This window comes from Trichosurus vulpecula, chromosome 1 (assembly GCF_011100635.1).
Source record: "Trichosurus vulpecula isolate mTriVul1 chromosome 1, mTriVul1.pri, whole genome shotgun sequence".
Taxonomy (NCBI): domain Eukaryota; kingdom Metazoa; phylum Chordata; class Mammalia; order Diprotodontia; family Phalangeridae; genus Trichosurus; species Trichosurus vulpecula.
In genome coordinates, this window is record NC_050573.1 from 71,806,871 (window position 1) to 71,828,002 (window position 21,132).

General features: G+C 47.7%; 1 pseudogene; it reads left to right on the forward strand.

The window, feature by feature from the left end:
- The first annotated feature begins 5,925 nt into the window (after nt 1–5,925).
- Nucleotides 5,926–19,560, forward strand: LOC118832157 (annotated as a pseudogene).
- The last annotated feature ends 1,572 nt before the right edge of the window (nt 19,561–21,132 follow it).

Consider the following 21,132-nt stretch of genomic DNA (forward strand, 5'->3'; position numbering starts at 1 on the left):
CAGAATAGTGTTTGGCATATAGTAAGTGCTTAATAAATGCTTGTTGACTGACTGATTCCCTGAAATTGTTTGATATGTATTTTGTACATGTAAAGGGGGAGTCGGTCCCTGACCAACTGATTTATGACCAACCAATCCTCCATGCCTACATGTGTGTATATATACATATATATATATGTGTGTGTGTGTGTATACATATGTGTGTATATATGTATGTATATATATATACATATATATATATATATATATATTAAATGAATCATCTGTGCACATCCTGCTTCAGTGGTTCAGTGGCTATAGAACCTGGAGTCAGAAGGACCTGGATTCAAATCCTACCTTGGATACTTACTAGCTGTATGACCTTGGCCAAGTCATTTGACCTCTGTCTACCTGTTTTCTAAAACTATAACACAGACATAATCATAGTGCCTCCCTCCCAGGACTGTAGAGAGGATCAAATGAGCTCTTTGTAAAGCGCTTTGCAAACCTTAAAGATCTATATAAATGCTGGCTGTTGTTATTATCGGCACCGTTATGATTATTCCCAGTAGAATACAAGTTCCTTGAGGGCAGGGACTGCTTTGCTTTTGTCTCTTGTATCCCCAGAATCTAGCACAGTGTGCGGGACACAGTCAGCACTTGATAAATGGTTATTAATAAATGAATGAATGAAAAATAAGACAACAAGCTAGGCCAGAGATGGTGTGTCAGAGATAGAAGAAAGCCCGCAACAGAGAGTCCTGGCTCCAAAGAGAAAAGCCTCATTTCCCACTGTTTCTGGTGTTCCATGCAGGAGCTGCCTGGCGCTTTATGAAGGCACCTGGTGCTTAATTGCCACTTAGGAAAATTAACTCCCGACCTTCTCGATACCAAAAACAGCTTTTCAGAGCATTCCGCAGGCAGACAAGCAGGGCCTGAGGGGAGAGTGCCACTTACCAGACTCTCAAAAAGTAAAGAAAGGGACTTGAGATGAGAAGACCAATCAAGGCAGGGGAAGAGTCGTGTCTGCCAGGAGGAGGTCAAGGGCTCTGGGCACCGGGGGCTGCTGGGAGAATGTCTCTCCCTGGGAGGGCCAGGAAGAGCCTTGGCCTGCTTTCATAGCCGCAGTCAGGGAGGGAGAGGTTGGGCTGGGAACATGCCGCCCCAGCCTGCCAAGTTTCACCCGAAACTCTTTCCAGCCTGGGCCTGCTCCCCATCTGCAGGTGCCAGGTCTTCTGGGAGGCCGAGTCCCCTCCCGCCCCCCCCCCCACCTCCCTTCCTCTCTTCCTCACCAGTCCAGAATCATCACTCTTCTTCATGGAATGCTCATAAAGCATTCGTCTCTGTCCCTGATTACACAGGCTTTTATTCTTTGGGAGAATGAAGTGAAAGGGACCTTAGATCACGGTACACCAAGAGTCACAGCTGAGAGGAACTTAAGAGCACAGAATGTCAGCTGGGAAGGACCTTAGAACACAGAATGGCAGAGCTAGAGGGACCCTTAAAATACAGAATGGCAGGGCTGGAAGAGAAGTTAGAACAAAGAATGGCAGAGCTAAGAGAGAACTTAGAACACACAACGTCAGAGCTGAGAGAGACGTTGGAACACAGAATGGCAAAGCTAGAAGGGAACTTAGAACACAGAATGGCAGCACTGGGAGGGAACTTAGAATACAGAATGGCAAAGCTGGGAGGGAATTTAGAACACAGGATGGCAGAGCTGGGAGGGACTTTAGAATACAGAATATCAGAGCTGGAAGGAATTTAGAAGACAGAATGTCAGAGCTAAAAAGGCCCTTAGGACACAGAATGGCAGAGCTGGGAGGGCCCTCAGAATATACAATTTCAGAACTGTTGGGACCTCAAAATGTAAAATACAGTTATCATTCAGTCAAGGTCCCTTCCCACTCAGGAGTCTTAGTACATAGAACATAGAATCTCAGAGCTGGACAGGCCCTTAGGGACAATCCACACCAAGCTTTCATGGAGGAGTTAAGTGGGCTCAGAGTCTTTACTAACAGTTCTGCTACAGGAAAAAATGGACAGGTCTTCAGAACCAACTGAAAGGACTGAGGCCATAGGCAGGAAGTCTGTCTCTGGGCTTCAGCAGTTGCCAGGTAGATAGAGCAGCTCTCTGCAGAGAAGAAAGCCTTCTTAATGAGAAAACCATTTTAATAACAGATCTGGGGCCAAGAGGATACTCTGGTGGAAGGAGGGGAGGAAAAGAAGAGAAGGAGTCTTCATTTTCTGTCTTGCGCTGTCCTCTTCTTTGGGAATGTTTGTTGAATTGAATTTTGAGTAATTTTGTTCTCCCCAGTCAGACTATGAGTTATCTGAGGGCAAGGCCTGGACCTATTTCTTCTCTTTTGAGGCAAAGTCTGAATCTGCTCCTCCTCTATCTCCCCCAGACTAGGAGGTCCCTGAGGGAAGAGCCAGGGTCAGCTCCTGTTTCTCCCACACTCTGTCACCCCACCCCACCCCTGCCAAATTCCCCCAGACTTCCTAGGACCAAATCCTGGGCTGGTTGCTCAGTGAAGTCTGTAAAGAAACCCAAGAATGAATCTTTCAGGTCCTGGAAGAGGGAGAGAATTAAGAGCAATGGGCCCAGTGGGGTGTATAAAAGCAGCATTTACAATGGTACAGGGCCCCGGCTCCAACTAGGCCACCGCAGCCTAGCTCTAAGGAAAATACAGCTTATGTGACCAAAGGGGTGACAAGGAGAAAGAGAAAGGTGGAGACAAAAAAGAAACAGAAACCAGAAGAGACAGAGAAGGGGCCAAAGCCAGACAAAAGGATGAGCACTGAGACAGAGGAAGGATCAGAGAGAGTGAAAACCAAAAGGAAAAGGCAGACACGAGGTTAGAGAAAGAGACAGAGAGGACAAAGAGAGAAGAAGAGAGGGAACCAGAGAAAGAGACAAACAGAGAGATAGAGTCAACAGACATTTATTATTCGCCTACGGTGTGCCTGGCCTGGCCTTAGCGCAAAAATAAAGATAGATGGAAACATATAGAGGCCCAGAAAGATGAACAAAATTAGACCAAGAAGAAGTGAGAGATAGTGAGAAGGTGCAATGAAAGGAAGAGAGGGGGGCAGACAAGGGAGAAGACAGAGAAGAAAGGATGCAGGCTTGGGAAAGAAACCCCAACCCTGGGTGGCTGGGGAGGGCGATCTGCAGGGACAAGAAAGCAGAATCCAGCTCCCAAGTCCCCCTCCTGCTCCCCCGAGTCAATCCCCCCACTCCCACTCCCCGGCTGGATAGGGCATTCTACTCGGCCACCCCCTAGGGGGTTTGCAGACAAATAAGGAAGCCATTTAAGCCAGCCAAGCTCATTCAAATTTATGCTAATGCAATTTCCCTGTTTATTTCAGAGTTACAGGGTGTCAGCTGCGTGGGAGCCCAGAATGCTCCTTGGTCCAACCCAGCGAGAGAAGATGGAGGAAGGGGGAGGGAAGGAGGTACATCTGCAACTTCTGTGCATGTTAACACATTCTTAACAAGCTTGTATGTGCATTGCACGGCTAGTCTCTGTGTGTGTGTGTACATGCGCATACACGGACGGGATGTGTGTCCTTTGTGTGTCCTGCTGCAGTTACACACTCTCCTGCTTGTACTTCCAGCATGTGTAGGTGTACTCACATTTCTCACATGCATATATGTATAGCTTATGCATAAATACAATGTGGATGTGGATGTTTTAAAACCACATGGATGCCTCTATGTGTCTATCACATGTGTATAGAACATGAATCCTATGGAGAAAGGCAAGGTATATTTGGGTGCACCTACCGGTCTTGGGTGTATGCATGTGTCACCCACATGTTCACTCTCTATGTATGTGGTCTCGGGTAGGACATGGCTGAAATGACTGAACAACAAAAGCTCTAGGTCGAAAGTTCAATAAACTCTGGTGGCTCCCTATTCCCTCCAGGATCAAATCAAAACTCCTCCATTTGGCATTTAAAGCTTTTCACAGGGAGAAGGAGAAAGGAGAAGGGAGGAGAAGGGAGGAGAAGGGAAGAGAAGGGAGAAGGGAGGAGGGAGGAGAAGGGAAGAGAAGGGAGAAGGGAGAAGGGAGGAGAAGGGAGAAGGAAGAAGGGAGGAGAAGGGAGGAGAAGGGAAGAGAAGGGAGAAGGGAGGAGAAGGGAGAAGGGAGGAGAAGGGAGAAGGGAGGAGAAGGGAGAAGGAAGGAGAAGGGAGGAGAAGGGAGGAGAAGGGAAGAGAAGGGAGAAGGGAGAGGCTACTCACAGGTTGTGTTTGTCCTTCATTCTCAAAGAGGACCATGACATCAGGGAAATGATGACATGACTTGCAGTTGACTTTGATTTGAGTGAGAGAGGCCTGTACAAACTCACCAGCCTCACTTTCTCCTCCAGAGCCGTCTGGTTCCAGTGGCCTGATATTCACCAGGACAATTCACTGAATAGGTGTTACCTCACTCAAAGTGAGAACCTGAAAGGGCCAGGGTCTCGAAATGCATCCTGGGCCATTTCCAGTCATCCTGGCACAGTAGATAGAGAGGTGGGCCTGGAGTCAGGAACACCTGAGTTCAAATCCTGCCTCACATACTTAGTACCCATGTGACTGGCCAAGTCACTTAACCTGTCTGCCTGTTTCCTCGACTCTAAAATGAGGATGATAATAACACCCTCCTCCCAGAGCTGTGAGATCAAATGAGATAATATTTGTAAAGGGCTTAGCACAGTGCCTGGCATGGAATTAAGGGCTTAATGAATACTTGTTGACTGACATGCACACATGCCTCATGAATTCCCATGTATATGTCACCTGTTTGTGTGTACATGCTATACATGTGTATAATGCATGTTTTCTATGTATAAGTATCCAACATATATGTTTATGCATCCCATGTGCATGTATGTGGCTCCGATGAACATATACCCAATAAGAAAATTGCATATGAACATGCCTCCTAGGTGCCTGAATGTATTTTGCATCCCATAAAGTCTGAAGGTAAACCTTTCTTTGGCTTCAGGAGAGGACACACAGCTAGACAGGACTTTGGCCTCACAGGCCATGTTCCCAGCACCCCCTCTTCTGATAGAACAGACAAAACTCAGGATCAAAGCCTGGCCAAACAACACATTCAGGCACAAGGGGTGGGGGGGGCCCCTTGGGTGAAAATGCTTCTCCATCCATAGATGGAAATCTGAGGCCCAGAGGAAGGAAGACTCACCATGGTTACATGGTCAGTGACAGAACCAGGTCTCAGACCCTCTTAATCCAGAACTCATTACCCCTACCACTCTTGAATTAGTGTGGATATGTCTAGAGAATCTATTTACTTATGTGGGTGCCAGTGGCATCCTCTGTCTCCATGGTGCATCCTCCTAATGGGGCAAGAACAGCCCTCCCAAAGAGGAGGGGCCATCTTTCATGGAGGGGCTTATGAGGCAGCACACCTTCTACAGGAAACACTGGAGAGATGTTAAAAGCAATGGAGTGCAGCAGAAAGAGAGTTTGGAGTTGGAGGATCTGAGTTCAAATGCCAACTCCGCTCCTAGCTAGCTGTCAGGTCCCTTCTTCTCTCTCAGTCTCAGGTTTCCCTCTGTAAACTAAGTGGTTTAGATTCCATGATTTATAAGGTCTCTTTTAGCTCTGACAGTTCCAGAGAACTTCATAAAGTCTACAAATCGCTTCCTCACAATTCTGAGGTAGGTTGTGCCAGGCTTATTACCCTCATTTTGCAGATCATGAAACTGAGGCTGTGCCAGTGAAATCAAGGCTCAGAAAAAGGATCCCCAGGGGCAGCTAGGTGGTGCAGTGAGTAGAGCACCAGCCCTGGAGTCAGGAGGACCTGAGTTCAAATTTGACCTCAGACACTTGACACACTTACTAGCTGTGTGACCTTGGGCAAGTCACTTAACCCCAATTGTCCTGCCTTCCCCCCTCCAAAAAAAAAGAAAGAAAATGGAAGTCAGATAATGAGGGGAGAAAGCAGAAGCAAAAAGGCAAGAAGGCATGAACCCAAAGACAAGTCCTCCAAGAAACCCAAATCTGAGGACCGCAATGACAGAGAACATTCTTCTGATATGTGGAGAGATTTAATTCATCTGCAAATGGTGAGGACAGACACAAGTGCAAAGAAAGAAAGTTATCAAGAGGCAGAGGTCTTTCAAGATCTAGGTCTCATATCTTAATAGAAGCAGAGAATGGAAGAAGTCAAGGTCCAGAAGCAGGAAGAGAAAGCATCAGGGTCAAGGCCAAGGTCAAGACAATGGCATAGAACCAGGAGCAGAAGTCAGGAAAGAAAGGAGAAAATTGAAAAACCAGGAAGATTTAGCCAAAGTTTAAATTGGACTCCCAATCCACTTCCTTTTAGAGGACAAAACCCAGCAATGGACGCACAAGAAGCATTAGCTCGAAGGTCGAAAAGAGCAAAGAAATTGCAAGAACAGAGAAAAAAAAAGAAGTGTTTGAAAAACAGAAACAGCAAGAAATAGTAGCAGCAGCTGCAGATACTGGAGGGTCTGTCCTCAATGTTGCTCTCCTTCTAGCACCAGCAATACAAGTAACTCCTCAGATAGCCACGGCAGCTCGAATGGCTACGCTACAGGCCAGAGCATTGGCAGAGATGGGAATAGCTGTACCTAACTATTCTAATGCAGCAGCTGTGAATCCAGTGAAATTTGCTGAATGAGAAAAGAAAAGGAAAATGCTTTGGCAAGGCAAAAAAAGAGAGGGATAAGTCACAGTCGGCTGAAATTTGGGAAAAAAGGACCAAAACGTCAAATTCAGAAAATTGATGGGTATTAAGAGTGAGGATGAAGCTCGTTGTAGTTGAGTTGAGGAAGAAAATTGTAAAACTCTGAAGCAACGGGAGCAAGTATTTGGAAAAACCCACACACAAAAAGGAATGGGATTGGGCCTCACATCTTTGATGTGGGGGGATGGATGAAATTTGAAAAAACATAATTTTTAAGTTTGGGACTTTATAGAATTCTTGTACACCAAACAGCTGGCATGGGTATGACAATGACTTTATTGAAAAATACATTTTTTTGGTAAATATCAGATCAGTGATACTGGCGTTAGTGATGTAATCAGGTTAAACTCATTTCCACTAAACTTGACAGAACTACAGGACAATATTCCTAGTTAACAAGTTGTACTTTTCAAACAAATGTAAAGTTGTGAGGGGAGTAAAATCTCACACATGGATATCGCATGTCCACTGTCTTGTGTACTTTTGTACTTAACCTTGTACAATTCTTTTCATCTCTTGAAACATGAAAAAAATGTTGTGTAGATGGTTGTAAGAAGATCTGGCCATTGGACGATACAGTCCAGCACAGAAAGCTAGGTAGTAATGACAATAAAATATGTTTGTTTTTTTTCTCAAAAACAAAAACAGGATTACACAGTTAACAAAAGGGGAAGTCAACACTTGAACCCAGGTCTTTTCATTCCAAGTCCAGTACTTTTTTCCATGATGGTTGGCAGCCTTCTACAGATCTAAGAATCACTCTGTTCTAAGATTTCCTACGTGCCTAGGTCTGTATCAGTCTATACAGTGAGGTAGACAGGAAAAGAAGCCTAGATACTCACTCTCTGAGAATTCACAGTCTGATCCCATGGTTCAAATGGCAAATTCAGGAGCTCAGGGCCTAGAATTTGGACTCCATTGATTCAAGTTTATGGTGCTCTAAGTCTGTGGAAGGCTCTACTGGTATGATCTTGGCTAAGACTTTCACGGCCTGTTATACTGGAAGATTTGGAGTCAGGGAGACCTCTGTTCAAATCTTGTGTCTAACACTCTCTAGCTGCATGAGCATGGACAAGTCCCTCATTTTGAAACCCAGTTTTCTCATCTCTAAAATAGGAATACTAGCACTACTACCTCATAGGGGTGCTGGTTAAGAAAAAGGCATTGCAAACGCAAAAGCCCTTTGGATACATGAATTAGTACAGTAAGTCACTATTCTCTACCCTCCCCCTTCCCAGAGTCTGTGTGTATTATAGGAAGTAAAAAATCCCCCTCCCACCAGCTCACCCCAGGGCCCAGGAGGGGCAGACTGAGGGCCATGATGAAGCATTCATCCCCACAGGATTTGTGCCAGGGAAGATATTCTAGGATAAGCAACATAGCCTCCTGGCTCACAGATCCATCACTTGAAACGCAAGCTGCCTCTCACCACCGGTTCCCCCATTTTATTCTGCACCTGTACAATCATTCCATGGTAAACATGACTCTTAATTAAAACACTATTTCTCTTCAGGCAGGGCTGGTGTATAGGCTTCCACTCAATACCAATGCTTGAAATATAAATATTTCCACTCGGAGATGCACCCAGGGCGCCACCTTCTCCAGCCCTGCTTTAAAGGCTATGAGGTAGGATGTGGCCAAGAGTCCGAAGTTCTCCTTGAAATAAAGAAAAAGTTTCTGGATGGGTATTCGGCCCAGAATGTTGGAGCAGTCTCCCTGAGATGTCAGAGCATTCCCAACTTCCGAATAGCGGGCCATGCCACCTGGAATGTTAGTGTATTTTGCCCAGAACGTGGGGGATCCTGCCAAGCACCATTGTGTCCACTACTGGTCAAATGAAGTCGGACGCCCTCAAACCAACCCCCATGGAGCAGCACCAAGGAAACTACCAAATACTCCAGTTCCAGGTGAAGATCTGACATGGTCTGGCTTCCATCCCCTGCTTCACTGGACCCACCTTTCACTCCCTGCTACCCTTTCCCCCCTGGGCTGGGCTATTAGGCTTACAGGCTGGTCATATCAAAGGCACCAGTACATATGAAAGAGAAGACCTCCCACCTAGCCCCAAGCCTTGGTCCCAGATTCTTGGGGCTGGCCCAGGACCCAGCCCACACCCTCCCCCTTCCCATAGGACATAGGTGAGGACGTGAATAAGGGAGGGGGCTCTTGACTGGAGTAAGCAGGAGACACACAAAACCTTATGGCTGCTTCTGTGACTGTTACAGATATCTTGGTCAGACCCACTCAATCGTCTTTAGGGCAGTTCGCTGCTCCCTGCAGGTAAAAAAACACAGATATATATATATAAGACCCAGGCCCAATCCTTGAGGATCTCCTATTACAGCTAGGAAGACCCCACCCCCCCACACACACTCAGAGTCCTCTGCTGGGAGTTAAGCTCCAGGCTTAACAGGACAGATAGTTCAGGCTGGAGAAGCTCAACAATTGTAGAGACTGTGGCAGCCCATGAAGGAGGGGGCCAGGATGGAAGGGGGAGCTTGAGCTGAGTCTAGAAGGATGGGAAGCAGGAGAAAGGGGGGCATTCTGGGCAGTGCTAGCAGAATGAAAAGCACAGAGAAGATCACAAAGAGCCAGGTATACAAAGACAGGTGGAGATGGTGGCTAGAGAGAGCTAGAGATGAGATTCCAGAGGCAGGAGAGAATCCCATCACCTCCATCCCCACTCAGCCGTCGTTCTTTGGCCCCACAGGACTGAACTTCTCTCAACTCCAATTCAAGGCCATAAGGTCATGAGATTTAGAGCTGGAAGAGATCATCTAATCCAAGCCCCTCATTTTTTAAAGGCAAAATCTGGACCCCAAAGGATATGATTGACTAATAATAAATCTCGAGCTCCTCTCAGCCCCTCAGACAGCAGGAGAATGAGAACGACAACTCTTCACTGCCTTCTTTCCAAAGCATTTTTCCCCATTTAGTCTCTCATTCAATCTAATATACTCAACAGAGATAGGGCAAGGATTATAGGGATAGGGAAACTGAGGAAAGAAGTTACCTAACCAAAGTCACATAGAGAGCATAGTCTGTGGAATAGATGGGTTTCTTCACTACCAACCACCCCACTAAGGATTGTGCCCCATCTCTATTGAGACTCTGCGATCTCCTTCTGGGAGATGGGGAGGGTTCAGAAAACCACAGCTTGCCAGTCCCATCCAGCTGGCCTCAAGGGAGAAGGGGAGCCATTTAATAGTCTAGGGGGAGGGTGGGCATCTGGCTAGCAAGAGTCGGTGACAGGCAGGTCCTGGGGACAGTCTCTCTACGAGCTGTGGCATGAATAGCAATTGGTGACTTCACCAATGCAGGCCAGACCCCAAGCACCAAACTGGGCTTTCTCCTGCCATACCTTCCCAGTCACAGTTGTGATTCATAGGCAGCAGGGAACTTGTCCTCCGGGGCCCAGGATGCCTCTCGCCTCAGGGTATCTCCACTAGTTTGGGGCATCCTGAGGGTTCCAAGAATAACAGCTCAGATTTCTAAAGCACTATGAAGTTGACTAAATGCTTCCCTCCCAATGACCCTGTGAGATAGATATACTAGGTCTAATTACTATCATTTTACTGGTGAGGAAACTGAGTCCAAGAGTGGTGAAATGGTTACCTGTTACATGAGTAATAGGGTACAAAGTCATGCCTCTTCTGACCCCAAATCCAGTGCTCTTTCTATGACACCACAACTAACCTCTCCTCCCATTTTACATATGAAGAAACTGAGACCCAGAGAGAGGCAAGGACTTAGAGCTAGAGAATATCAGGGAACATCTGGAAGGGAAGGAACCTTGGACATCATGTAGCCCAGCTCCCTCATTTTACAGAGGAAGAAATCACAGAATTTAAGGGCTGGAAGAGACCTCAGAGGCCGGCTAGTCCAACCCCTACCTGAACAGGTATCTCCTTCACAACATTCCTGACACCAGAATCCCCAAGCAGCTTCTGCTGGAAGACCTTCACTACCTGCCCAGGCAGCCAGCCCATCTTTCTTTACGATAAGTCTAAAGAAACCTGGGCAGCTAGGGCGCTGCATAGTGCACAGAGCTCTGGGAACTGAAGTCAGGAAGACCTGAATTCAAACTTGACCTGAGACACATACTAGCTGTGTGACCCTGGGCAAGTCACTTATCCCTGTTTGCCTCAGTTTCCTCACCTGTAAAATGAGCTGGAGAAGGAAATGGCAAACCACTCCAGAATCTTTAGCAAGAAAATCCCAAATGGGGTCATGGAGAGTTGGACATGACTGAAACGACTCAACAGCAGCTAAGAAACCTGTGGATAATTGTCTTGACCTCTGGGTTTTAGACTGCCCTGCTCCAGGTGAAAGGGCTCACCCAAGGTTGCACAATTAATTAAACAGCAGGTCCAGTACTTGAACCCAGGTATCCTGACTCCCAGACCACTAGTGTTTCTACTGTATCAAGATGTTCCCCCCACCCGCCAATATCCCCATCCCCAAGATCCCTGAATCTATGAGCCTCACAGAAGACATCCCTTGGGGCCTTACAAGGGACACCTGCTCTAACCCCTGGCACTTCGAATAGAAGGGTAGGGGTGTGGGGTGGGAGGGGCCTGCAACAGAAGTTAAGACAAGTAGATAGTTGAACCTGAAAAAGAATGGAGTAGTCAGAGAAAAGCTCTGGCTCATCAGCTCTCCTGCTTACTAACTATATGATTGTGGACAAATTACTCTTCTCCTCTAGACCTACCTCAGTTTCCTCATCTTTGAAATAAGGGAGTTGGGTAAATGATGTCTATGACCCCTAAGGCTTTGACTCAGGTCTAAGATGCCTTGTGCCCCAGACAAGGTGGGTATACAGCCTAGACCAGGCTCAGATCTCACCCTCTCCACTGTGGCATAGGACCCTATGGGAATGACCTACTGAGTCACTGGAACAGTCTCCCAGAGGAGGCCTGATGCCTAGGTCTGTCCCTACCTTGTTGCATGTCTTTGGGAAAAATCCATTCTCCACTCTAAACTTTGTTTTCCACTTCTATAAAATATCAGGGGTGAACTAAATGGTCTCTAGTGGAGGGAAGGAAAGAGTGGGGAATCTGGGCTAGGCGACGTCAGTGGAAGTAGTTCAGGATCTGGAGTCACAGTTCAAATCCTCCCTTTCTAATCTATTACAAAATGTGGGTGACCCTGGGTAACTCAACTCCATAACATTTATTAAGTGCCTACTGTGTGCCAGGCACTGTGCTAAGAGCCCAGGATATAACAAGAGGCAAAAGACAGTCCCTGTCCTCACGAAACTTACAGTCTAGTGGGGTAAGTCACTTCATTTCCTCATCTGTAAAAAGAGGGGGCAGAACCAATGATCCCCAAATTTCCTTCCAGCTTGAAATCTCTGATCCTATGATCTGAAAAACCATCTTCACCTCTCTAGGCCTTCTCTTCTGTGAAATGGAGATAAAATACTTGATTCTTTTTTTCCCCCAATTTTTATTTTACAGTTATGGTATGAAAAGGATTAAAAAGGGTTGGACTTATTAATTCCTTGCTCACGTATATAAACTACCTTGTGGACATTTTTCCTCATATATCATATTGGGAAAAAGTGAGTAAAATACTTGCTTCTGCTTACCTCCCAGGCTTGCTGTAATGAAAGCATTCTGTGAGCCTTGAAGCAAAAAGGAAATTCAAGATGGCACAATTCTCTGCAATGTTTTAGTGAGAAGGGACCTTGGAATTTACAGAGGAGGAAGTGGAGAGCCCAGAGATGGGCAGAGATAAAGCCTGGATTAGAACACAAGGCTTAAGATGCTTGCTCCAGGCATCTTTCTGCTACACTAGGGCCTCTCTGCAGTCCTTCCTTCCCATTCTGGGCTAGCCTGGTCTAATGATTTCTGAGCCTGGCCCGTGGGGCATGGGGAAAGCACTGTGCCTGACACATGGTAGGGGCTCAACAAATGGTGACTGATTGACTTAACGTAGCAGGGCCTCAGTTTCCTCAAATGAAAGGGTAGGCCTAGATGACATTTAAAGTCCATCCTTCCCAACTCTAAGCAGGGGTGGGGAACCTTCAACCTTGAGGCCACATGTGGCCCTCTAGGTCCTCAAGTTCGGCCCTTTGAATCTGAACTTCACAGAACAAATCCCCTTAGTAAAAGGATTTGTTCTATAAAACCTGCACTCAGTCAAGAGGCCACACCCAAGGACCTAGACAGCCACAGGTGGCCTTAAGGCCACAAGTTCCCCACCCCTGCTAAGTCATCCCATGATCAAATGTCTGTGCTTTCCTTCTGCCTACACCTTGGGTCCCGTCAATCCAGTGCATGGTTGTTCTGTCTCTATGAGAGGTTCCATGGACACCCAAGGAGTCCACTGATAGATTCAAGGGGACCACGAACTTGGATGGGAGAACAAGTACATCTTTATTTCGCCATAACTGGCTTCCTCCGTAATCCTATCTAGCTTACTGTATACATTCAAAAACATCATTCTGAGACATTTTAAAAATACCATTCTGAGGCTTCATTAGACTGCCAGAGGGGTCTGGGAATAAAAAAAGTTAAAAACTCTGGATCTAAAGCTAACTGGAGAAGCAAAGGAAATAGATGCCAATGAACAGGACCTCCCACTGCCCAAAGGATCGAGTCCCCTCCCCTCTGACCGGCATTCAGTTGGATGGAGCAATGAGGCTCACAACCCTGGCCTGGGAGTAAGGAAGATCTGAGTTCAAATGTGGCCTTACACACATATACTAGCTGCATGACCCTGGGCACATCACTTAGCTTCAGTCTGCCTCAGTTTCCTCATCTGTAAAACAGGGATAATAATAGCACGTACCTCCCAGGGCTATTGTGACGTGAGAATCAAAGGAGACAATATTTGTAAAAAGAATTTGGCAAACTTTAAAGGACTGCTAGCTATGATTATGCGAGGCTTGCCCAGTCTGGCCACAAACTAACTCAAAACATCACAAGATGTAGAGTTCGGGTTGGAGTCAGATCCTCCTTTGAGCTTGGTTTGAGCTCCAGGCTATCTACACTGATCACCTGCTCTGCTATACTTATGACCCCCTCAGCATCCCTTTGACATTCCAGGTGCCTGCCTAACTCCTTAGCCTGGGACCCAGGGGCACAGAGCTATCTCTTTACTGTTCCTATTAATTCTCACTGACTCTAGGATCACATGGCACCCCAATACGTGCCTAGGGTAGGTCCATAAGTCTGGAAGAGCCTGGGGAGGCAGAGGCCCACCCAAGAGGAAGTTTGCTTACCTCCCTAGCAGCCTAGATGTCCTATTTATTTCCTTGGGTTGAAGAGGAGGGGGCACCCAGTAAGAATAATATTAGCTGACCTTTTTTATAATGTTTTAAGATCCCAGACTATTTTTATGATGTTATCTCTTTTGAGCCTTACCATAACCCGGCGAGATAGGTTACGACAGTATCAAATAGCCCCATTTTTCAGATGAGAAGACCGAAGCTAAACAACTTATCCACGCGCATACAGATAGTAAACATCAGAGCCAAGTCCAGTTCTCTCCTGCCTCTGTATCTGGGACTCAATCTATTACACCCTTTCTGGAGCATAGGTGCTGTTGGGGAGGAGGGAAAAGAGAAGAAGCCTTGGCTTGACTGTCCATGGGCTGAGATAAAAGTCCTTTTCATTTCCTGTGAAGTAGGGTACAACCTGTCCTATAATTAATGTTGTGTTAGCTTAGTGCTTGCCTGACTGCTGAGGTCCCTCCCCTTTGCTGTGGAGACCTAGGTGAGAGCCACATTCTTAGGTTCTTAGTGGGGAGATTTTGATGGGGACATGAATGAAAAAGAAACTGGTGAGAAGGCACTGAAATTAAATCCAAACCATGCGATTCCTGACTCTTGATAATGGGACTCCAATTACAATTATTTTCTCCTTTTTTACAGGTGAAGAAACAAGTCAGTCTTTAGTGACTTGGCACAGGGTCTTAGAGCTGAAGAAGGGGCCTCAGGGGTCATCTGGTCCAACCACATGTTAGCAAGAAACCCAAAGGCACTAGGCTCAGAGCTGGGGGAGAACTGTATTTGAACCTCGACTCTGACATTGACAGGCTCTGTGCCCCATACTCCTAACCCCTCTGAGACTCAGTTTTCCTCCTTCATAAAATGAAAAAAACAACCTTTGCAAAACCTACTTATCACAGGGCTGTTGTAAGGAAAGCATGAATGGTGATGATGATAGCTGAACTTTACAAAGAGCTCTAAGCTGGCAAAGTGTTCTACATAAATCCTCATGTGATCCTTGCAACAACACTGAAGGTAAACACTCTGGGCATCATTGCATTCATTTTAAAGAGGAGGAAACTGAGTTTGAGAGAAGTGAACGCCCTGCCCAGGTGAAGCAAGGTCTTTCTGACTACTTCCTGACTTCCACTTACTGCTCCAACTCAGCTGCTTTTGAAGAATCAGGAAGGAGAGACTCCCGAAGGGCAAGTGGCTTCCCTGAGGTCACACAGCAAGTTCCTGTCTTAATTAGGATGCTGAGATTCAGAGCTGAAAGTTCAGAACCACAAAGGTCACCTAATCTAATCTCCTTTTACAGATAGGGAAACTGAGCTTGAGAGGGGACAAATGATTTGCCTAGGGACCCACAGGTACACCCAAGTCCTCAGAATCCAAATCTTGCGTAGAGACAGGCTTATCTTCCACTGAAAGAGCTTTAAAGGCAGCAGAAGGGTGGACCGAAGCACTGAGGCAGCTAGGTGGCCCAGCAGGTTGAGCCTCTGTCTGTCCACAGCCTAAGTGAATTTTTATTGGCCAGGTTGTCAAGTCTCGACGACTGAGTCCGGAGCCACTGATAGTGGTCCGAGGAGGCGCCAACTCCTTTCACGCTGGGAGAAGAGGGACAGAACCACTGGGCTGGTTTAGCTGCCTGGGGGGACAGGTCTGCTCCTTGCCCTGGAATCCCCGCCTCCTTCCCCACCCCTCCAGGTGTCCGAAAACTGGGACATAGTCCAGAGTTAGCCCATTAAAAAGCACATCATCTCATGCACACCTGTCCAGCACTTTCTGTTCTAGCTGAACCTCAACGTGGCCTAATTTGTTGTTATACTGGCCCCGTGACTGACTCATCAGTGTAGAGAGCTCCCAGTGTGAAAACAGCCTCCACTGATAAAGATCAGCGACTCATCAGTCATTTACAGTCCCAGAGAGGTTATGGCACCATTTTCACACAACTAGTCCGTGTCAGAGGCAAGACTTCAAGTCGAGTCTTCCTGATTCCCAGGCCACACTTCATCTCTACAAGGGGGACTGCTGAGTGATATCTTGGTTCCTTATGGATTTACCAAGTACTTTCTTTACAACACCCCCAGGAGACAGATGGCAGAAGTGGTATTAGCTTACCCATTTGACAGATGGGAAAACAGGACAATGAAGCGAGATGGCAGTTTCCCAGTCACATAGCTAGAGTCAAAGTTGATGCTCAAAATCCCATAACTCCTGACTTAAAGGCCGGCTTTTTAAGCTCTGGCCACTGCATTACAAACAGACAACTTGGGACCCTCAAAGGGCCCGTCCAACTCCAATCACAGATTGAGTGATTGTGTGACCCACAGTTAAAAAGTTCAGTCATTTTTCAATGGTGTCCAATTCTTCATGACCCCACTTGGGGTTTTCTTGGCAAAGATAATGGAGTGGTTTGCCATTTCCTTCTCCAGCTCATTTTACAGATGAGGAAACTGAGGCAAACAGGATCAATTGACTTGCCCCGGGGTCACCCAGCTAGTAAGTGTCTGAGGCCAGATTTGAACTCATGAAGATAAGTCTTCCTGACTCCAGGACTGATGCTCTATCCACCATGTCACTGAGATGCCCCAAGGGTTAGAAAGCGTAAGTTCAAGTCCTGACTGAGAGTTACTAGTATGTGTCCCTTCACCTCTCTGAGGCTATCATAATTCCCTTTTTGAGCCAGAGTTTCTTCATCCTGGAAACAGGGATGAAATCACAAGAATTACCCTAACACTCAAACCTCTGGGGTAGGAGTGACCTCAGAGAGGTCTGCTAACACCAGAATCTCTAAATGTCAGAGCTGACAGGGATCACAAGAGATCTTCTGGTTCAGTGCCTCTATTCTAGAGACAGAGGAGGAAACAGGTTCAGAAAGGGACAGGGAGTCACCTGAATTTACACAGTGAGTTGGGATCAAACCAGTTTCCGAACTCAGGTCTTCTGACCCCAGATCCCATACTCTATTACATTATGATTCTACCAAAGTGGAAAAGCCGTTGTGAAAAAAGTACCTTGTCCACTTTAAAGCATGTTAAAAAAAAAAGTGTAGGCATCCTGAGGGCAGGGGCTGTTTCATTCTTTCCCATGCATCCCCAACACCAAACACATACTTGGGCATACAGCAGGCACTTGATAAATGCTTGTTGACTGTTGATTGTTTATTGACAGAAAAATTACTTAAAAAGTTACTGATAAGATGACCCTCCATATGGCAGCCCTGCCCAGGATAGACAGGCAGGGAAGACATCACCATCTTCATTCACAGTGATACAGCTAGCTTATAGCAGGTTTTCTCCCAGACTGGGGCACTCACCTTGAGGCACAGAGTCTTGTTAAAGCCCCTAGACCCAGCATTAGAAACTTCAAGAATGGAAACTGAGGAGAAGCCCATCGATTGGGAAATGGCTAAACAAGTTGTGGTATATGATTGTGATGGAATACCAGTGTGCTGTAAACAATGACAAGCTGGCTGAGCTTAGAAAAACATGGAAAGACTCGCATGAAATAATGAAGGGTGAAATCAGCAGAACCAAGAAAACGTTGTATACAGTAATAGCAACACTGTTTGAAGAATAATTGTGAATGACTAAGCTATTGTGAGTACTATATTCAAACTGACTACAAAGGACCTGTGAAGGAAGAAGATGTCCACCTCCGAAGGAGGAAATGATCAACAGAAGTATGCACAGTACGATTTCACATATATATATATGTAAATATATATACACACATATGTATATACACACATATATTTATCTATACATACATATACATACACATACATGTATGTGTGAGAGAAACGGTGGCCTCTAGTGTGGGGGAGAGAGACGGTTCAGAACATAAAGTATAACCAAAAATAAATTAAATGAAAAATTATTTTTTTTAAAAAAGAAAGAAAACTGCAAAGAAGCATGGAGAGAGGGCCCTGGAGGTTTCTGGTGACCTGGTCCCGCTGTGTGGTTTTAGGAAAGTCCCTACCTCAAGCTTCCCCACCTGTAAAGTCAGGATATTGTCCTAGATGATCTATGGAAGTGCCTGCCAGCTTCAGGCATTCTAAGATTGATGGCACTAGCCGGTTTGCCCAATCTTCCCCTCTCTGTCTAAACCTCCTGGGCAGATGCAAAGGGGTGGTGGTGATAAGGAGAGGGTTCTCAGACCAGCCAGGTGAGCAAAGTGCTTTTGCAAGCTAGTTTCAAAAAGTCATTATAGTCATTGAATGTCCAGGCTGGAAGGGAACTGGGAAGGTAGCTGGTCCAACCTGTGTCTGAGCAGGACCTTCCCTGATCTGACCCAGAGTCCTGGCTCCAATGCTCACTAGCTAACCCCAGGCAAGTAGCCACACTGTTATGAGCCTCAGTTTCTTCATCATCAAAAATGGAATAAAAATCTTGGCACTGCCCACCTCGCATGGATGTCACAGAGAATATAATGCCATAGAAATGGGAGCCATTGTCAATGTCATCATCCCTGTGGTTCTCTTTCTTCTCATCTTAGGTCTGATGGAGTTCAGATAAAAATGGTGCTGGGACAGGCCACAATCCTGCCATGGTTCTTTTGATACTTCATGTATCTATTTCATGAGTACATAAAATGATGGTTGTGGTTGTCGTCTTCTCTTTATCATTGTTCTCCAGGGCCAACCAAAAAAAAAAAAGCATCGTGGTCTGGCTCAAATCCTGTCTCTGACACTAAACTGTATGACCTTGGGCAAATCACTGAACCTCTCTGAGCCTCAGTTTCCCCACCACTAAAAAATGAGAAGTTGTATTAGACTGCCTCTAAGGTCCCTTCCAGCTCTAAACCAAGGAGCCTATGATGCTATGATTCTAATCCCTCTGCATAAAATTTATGCTCCATGGCCCTGATTCCTGCTCAACCTCCACCCTCCACCACCCACCATAAAAAGGCAGGGTGGGGTAGGGAGCTACTTTCTCAACAGCCTACTGAGCCTACTGGTTCCTAGTCATTACCCTGATCCCTAGGGGTCTTCATCAGGAGCCCCCAAGTCATTCCCATCCCCAACTCCATCCCCAGTGAGAGGACCAAGGGAAGTCTGGCCATCTCTCCCCAAAGTCCCCTGGAACCATAAGCTCCAAATCTCAGCAACGTGAAAAGTCGAATTTAGCAAAAATCTCCAAGGCCCCCAACTGGTGCCCCACCCATCACCCAGGCTCCCAGGCCCTCTGGCCTTCCCATGGTCTCCTGACCCTTTCCACCCAGTAGACTCTGGGGCACCCCACCCAACCATGAGACTCCCAGGCCCTGCACCCAGCGGATTCCCAGGTTCCCCACTCATCCCCCAGATTCCTAAGACCTCTGGCTGTCCAATGACCTCCTAGGCCCCTCACTGCCCAGGCCCTTTGGCCCAGGATCCCTGGCTATCCAGTGATCTCCCATGCTCCCCTATCCGGTGAACCCTGGGACTCCCACCTGCTCAGTGCAGGCCCCGCCCCCGGCAATCCAGTGCTCTCCCACACTCCCCGCCCTCACATCAGAGGCGCAGCATCATCCACACACACACCTCCCCGCCCACGGTTGTCCAGTGATCTCCTAAGCTCCCCACAAGTCCAGCGGAGGGCCGACCCTCTGGCCGTTGAGTGCTCTCCCACGCTCCCCGCCCGCTCATGAGAGGCGCAGCACCCCCTCCTCCCCGTCCCCAGTTGTCCTGTGATCTCCCAGACCCACCACTGCCCAGCGGAGGCCCGACCCCCTGGCCGTCCAGTGCTCTTCCACACTAAGCGGGTTGTCCTGTGATCTCCCAGACTCCTCCACTGCCCAGCGGAGGCCCGATCCCCTGGCCGTCCAGGGCTCTCCCACGCTCCCACCCGTCCAGCGGAGCCCCAGGCCTGCCCCCAGGCTCCCGCGGGCACCTGGCATCACTGACGAGCAGCAGGACGGAGCCGTTCTGCACGTTGACCTCACGGAGGGTGTCCTGCTCGCCCAGCCTCTTGGCGTTGTAGTAGAAAGCTTTCTTCCAGGACGAGACCCCCTGGCGCACGAGCTGGGCTCGCAGGTCGCTCACGGTGTCCGCCGGCCGCACAGTCAGCGGCAGCAGCAGGTCCTCCTCGGACACGTGCACCTGGATGTGGTAGCGCTTCCAACGGGACAGGCTGCGGCGAAGGGTCTCCATGCCGCCCCTCCCCAGAACCCCCGCAATGCCTGAGCTGGGTTGGGCTGGGGAGCCCGGGGAGGCGTCCCAGGGCCCCTCGACACCTCCCACCGCCGCCGCCGCCTCCTCCAAACTCCCGGGCAGGCGAGGCCGGCGGCCGCCCCCACTGCAGCCCAAACCTGTTGTGGCCCAACCTGTCAGGGCTTGCTAGTCTGCTCGGCTGGCTCCGCTGCCCTCCCCTCGGCATTCGGGGCCCGGGGCCTCCCTGATAGGGCAGGGGCGGGGGCGGGGGCAAGGGCGGGGGTAGGGGCAGGGACCCGAGACGGCAAGCCCAAAGCTCTGGGTAGGGCTGGGGCTGGGGTGGGAAAAGGGAACAGGGACTCCTGCCCTTCCAGAACCAGCCTTGCCCAAAGTCAAAAGCGTCATAGACGCCACAAGATTTCCTAGTTGGGAGGCCACTTAGAACACAATATAGAAAAGGCCCCAAGTAGAAGGGAACCTAGAATACAGAACGTCAGAGCTGGGAGTGCCCCCAGAATGAACAATGTCAATGGCCAGAAGGAGCCTTAGAACACAGAATCCCAGCTGGGGTGGACCTAAGTACACAAAATGTCAGCGCTGAGAGGGCCCTTAGAGACAGCTAAGCCATCCCATCATGGGAAAAGGCTTCACCTAGGACACACAACCAGTGGCCGGCCAGGGACAAACTTGCCCTGAGATCTCCTGATCCCCAGCCTAAAACCCCATAGGCATGATTTGAAGGGTATGGATTAAAACTGGCAGAAACCTCAGAGCATTTAGTCCAAAACCTTTCTCTTTTCAGTTGAGGAAACTAAGACCCAGAAAGTCCAAGTTACTTAACACAAGGTCATGAATTTAATTGAAGTGAAACTTAAATGTGTCTTCATAAGGGAGAGACAGAGACTGGAGTTCCCAGGAAGGTCACATGTGTGTCCCCAAGAGATTCTTCTGTAGGTTCCAGTGCCTATAAAAGAGGCACCAGATGCCTGTTGTGTTCTAGACACTTCTACCCTCTAGGCTGGTCCAGACAGGGCCTGGAACGTTCTGTCCAGCTCAAACAATTTATCCCT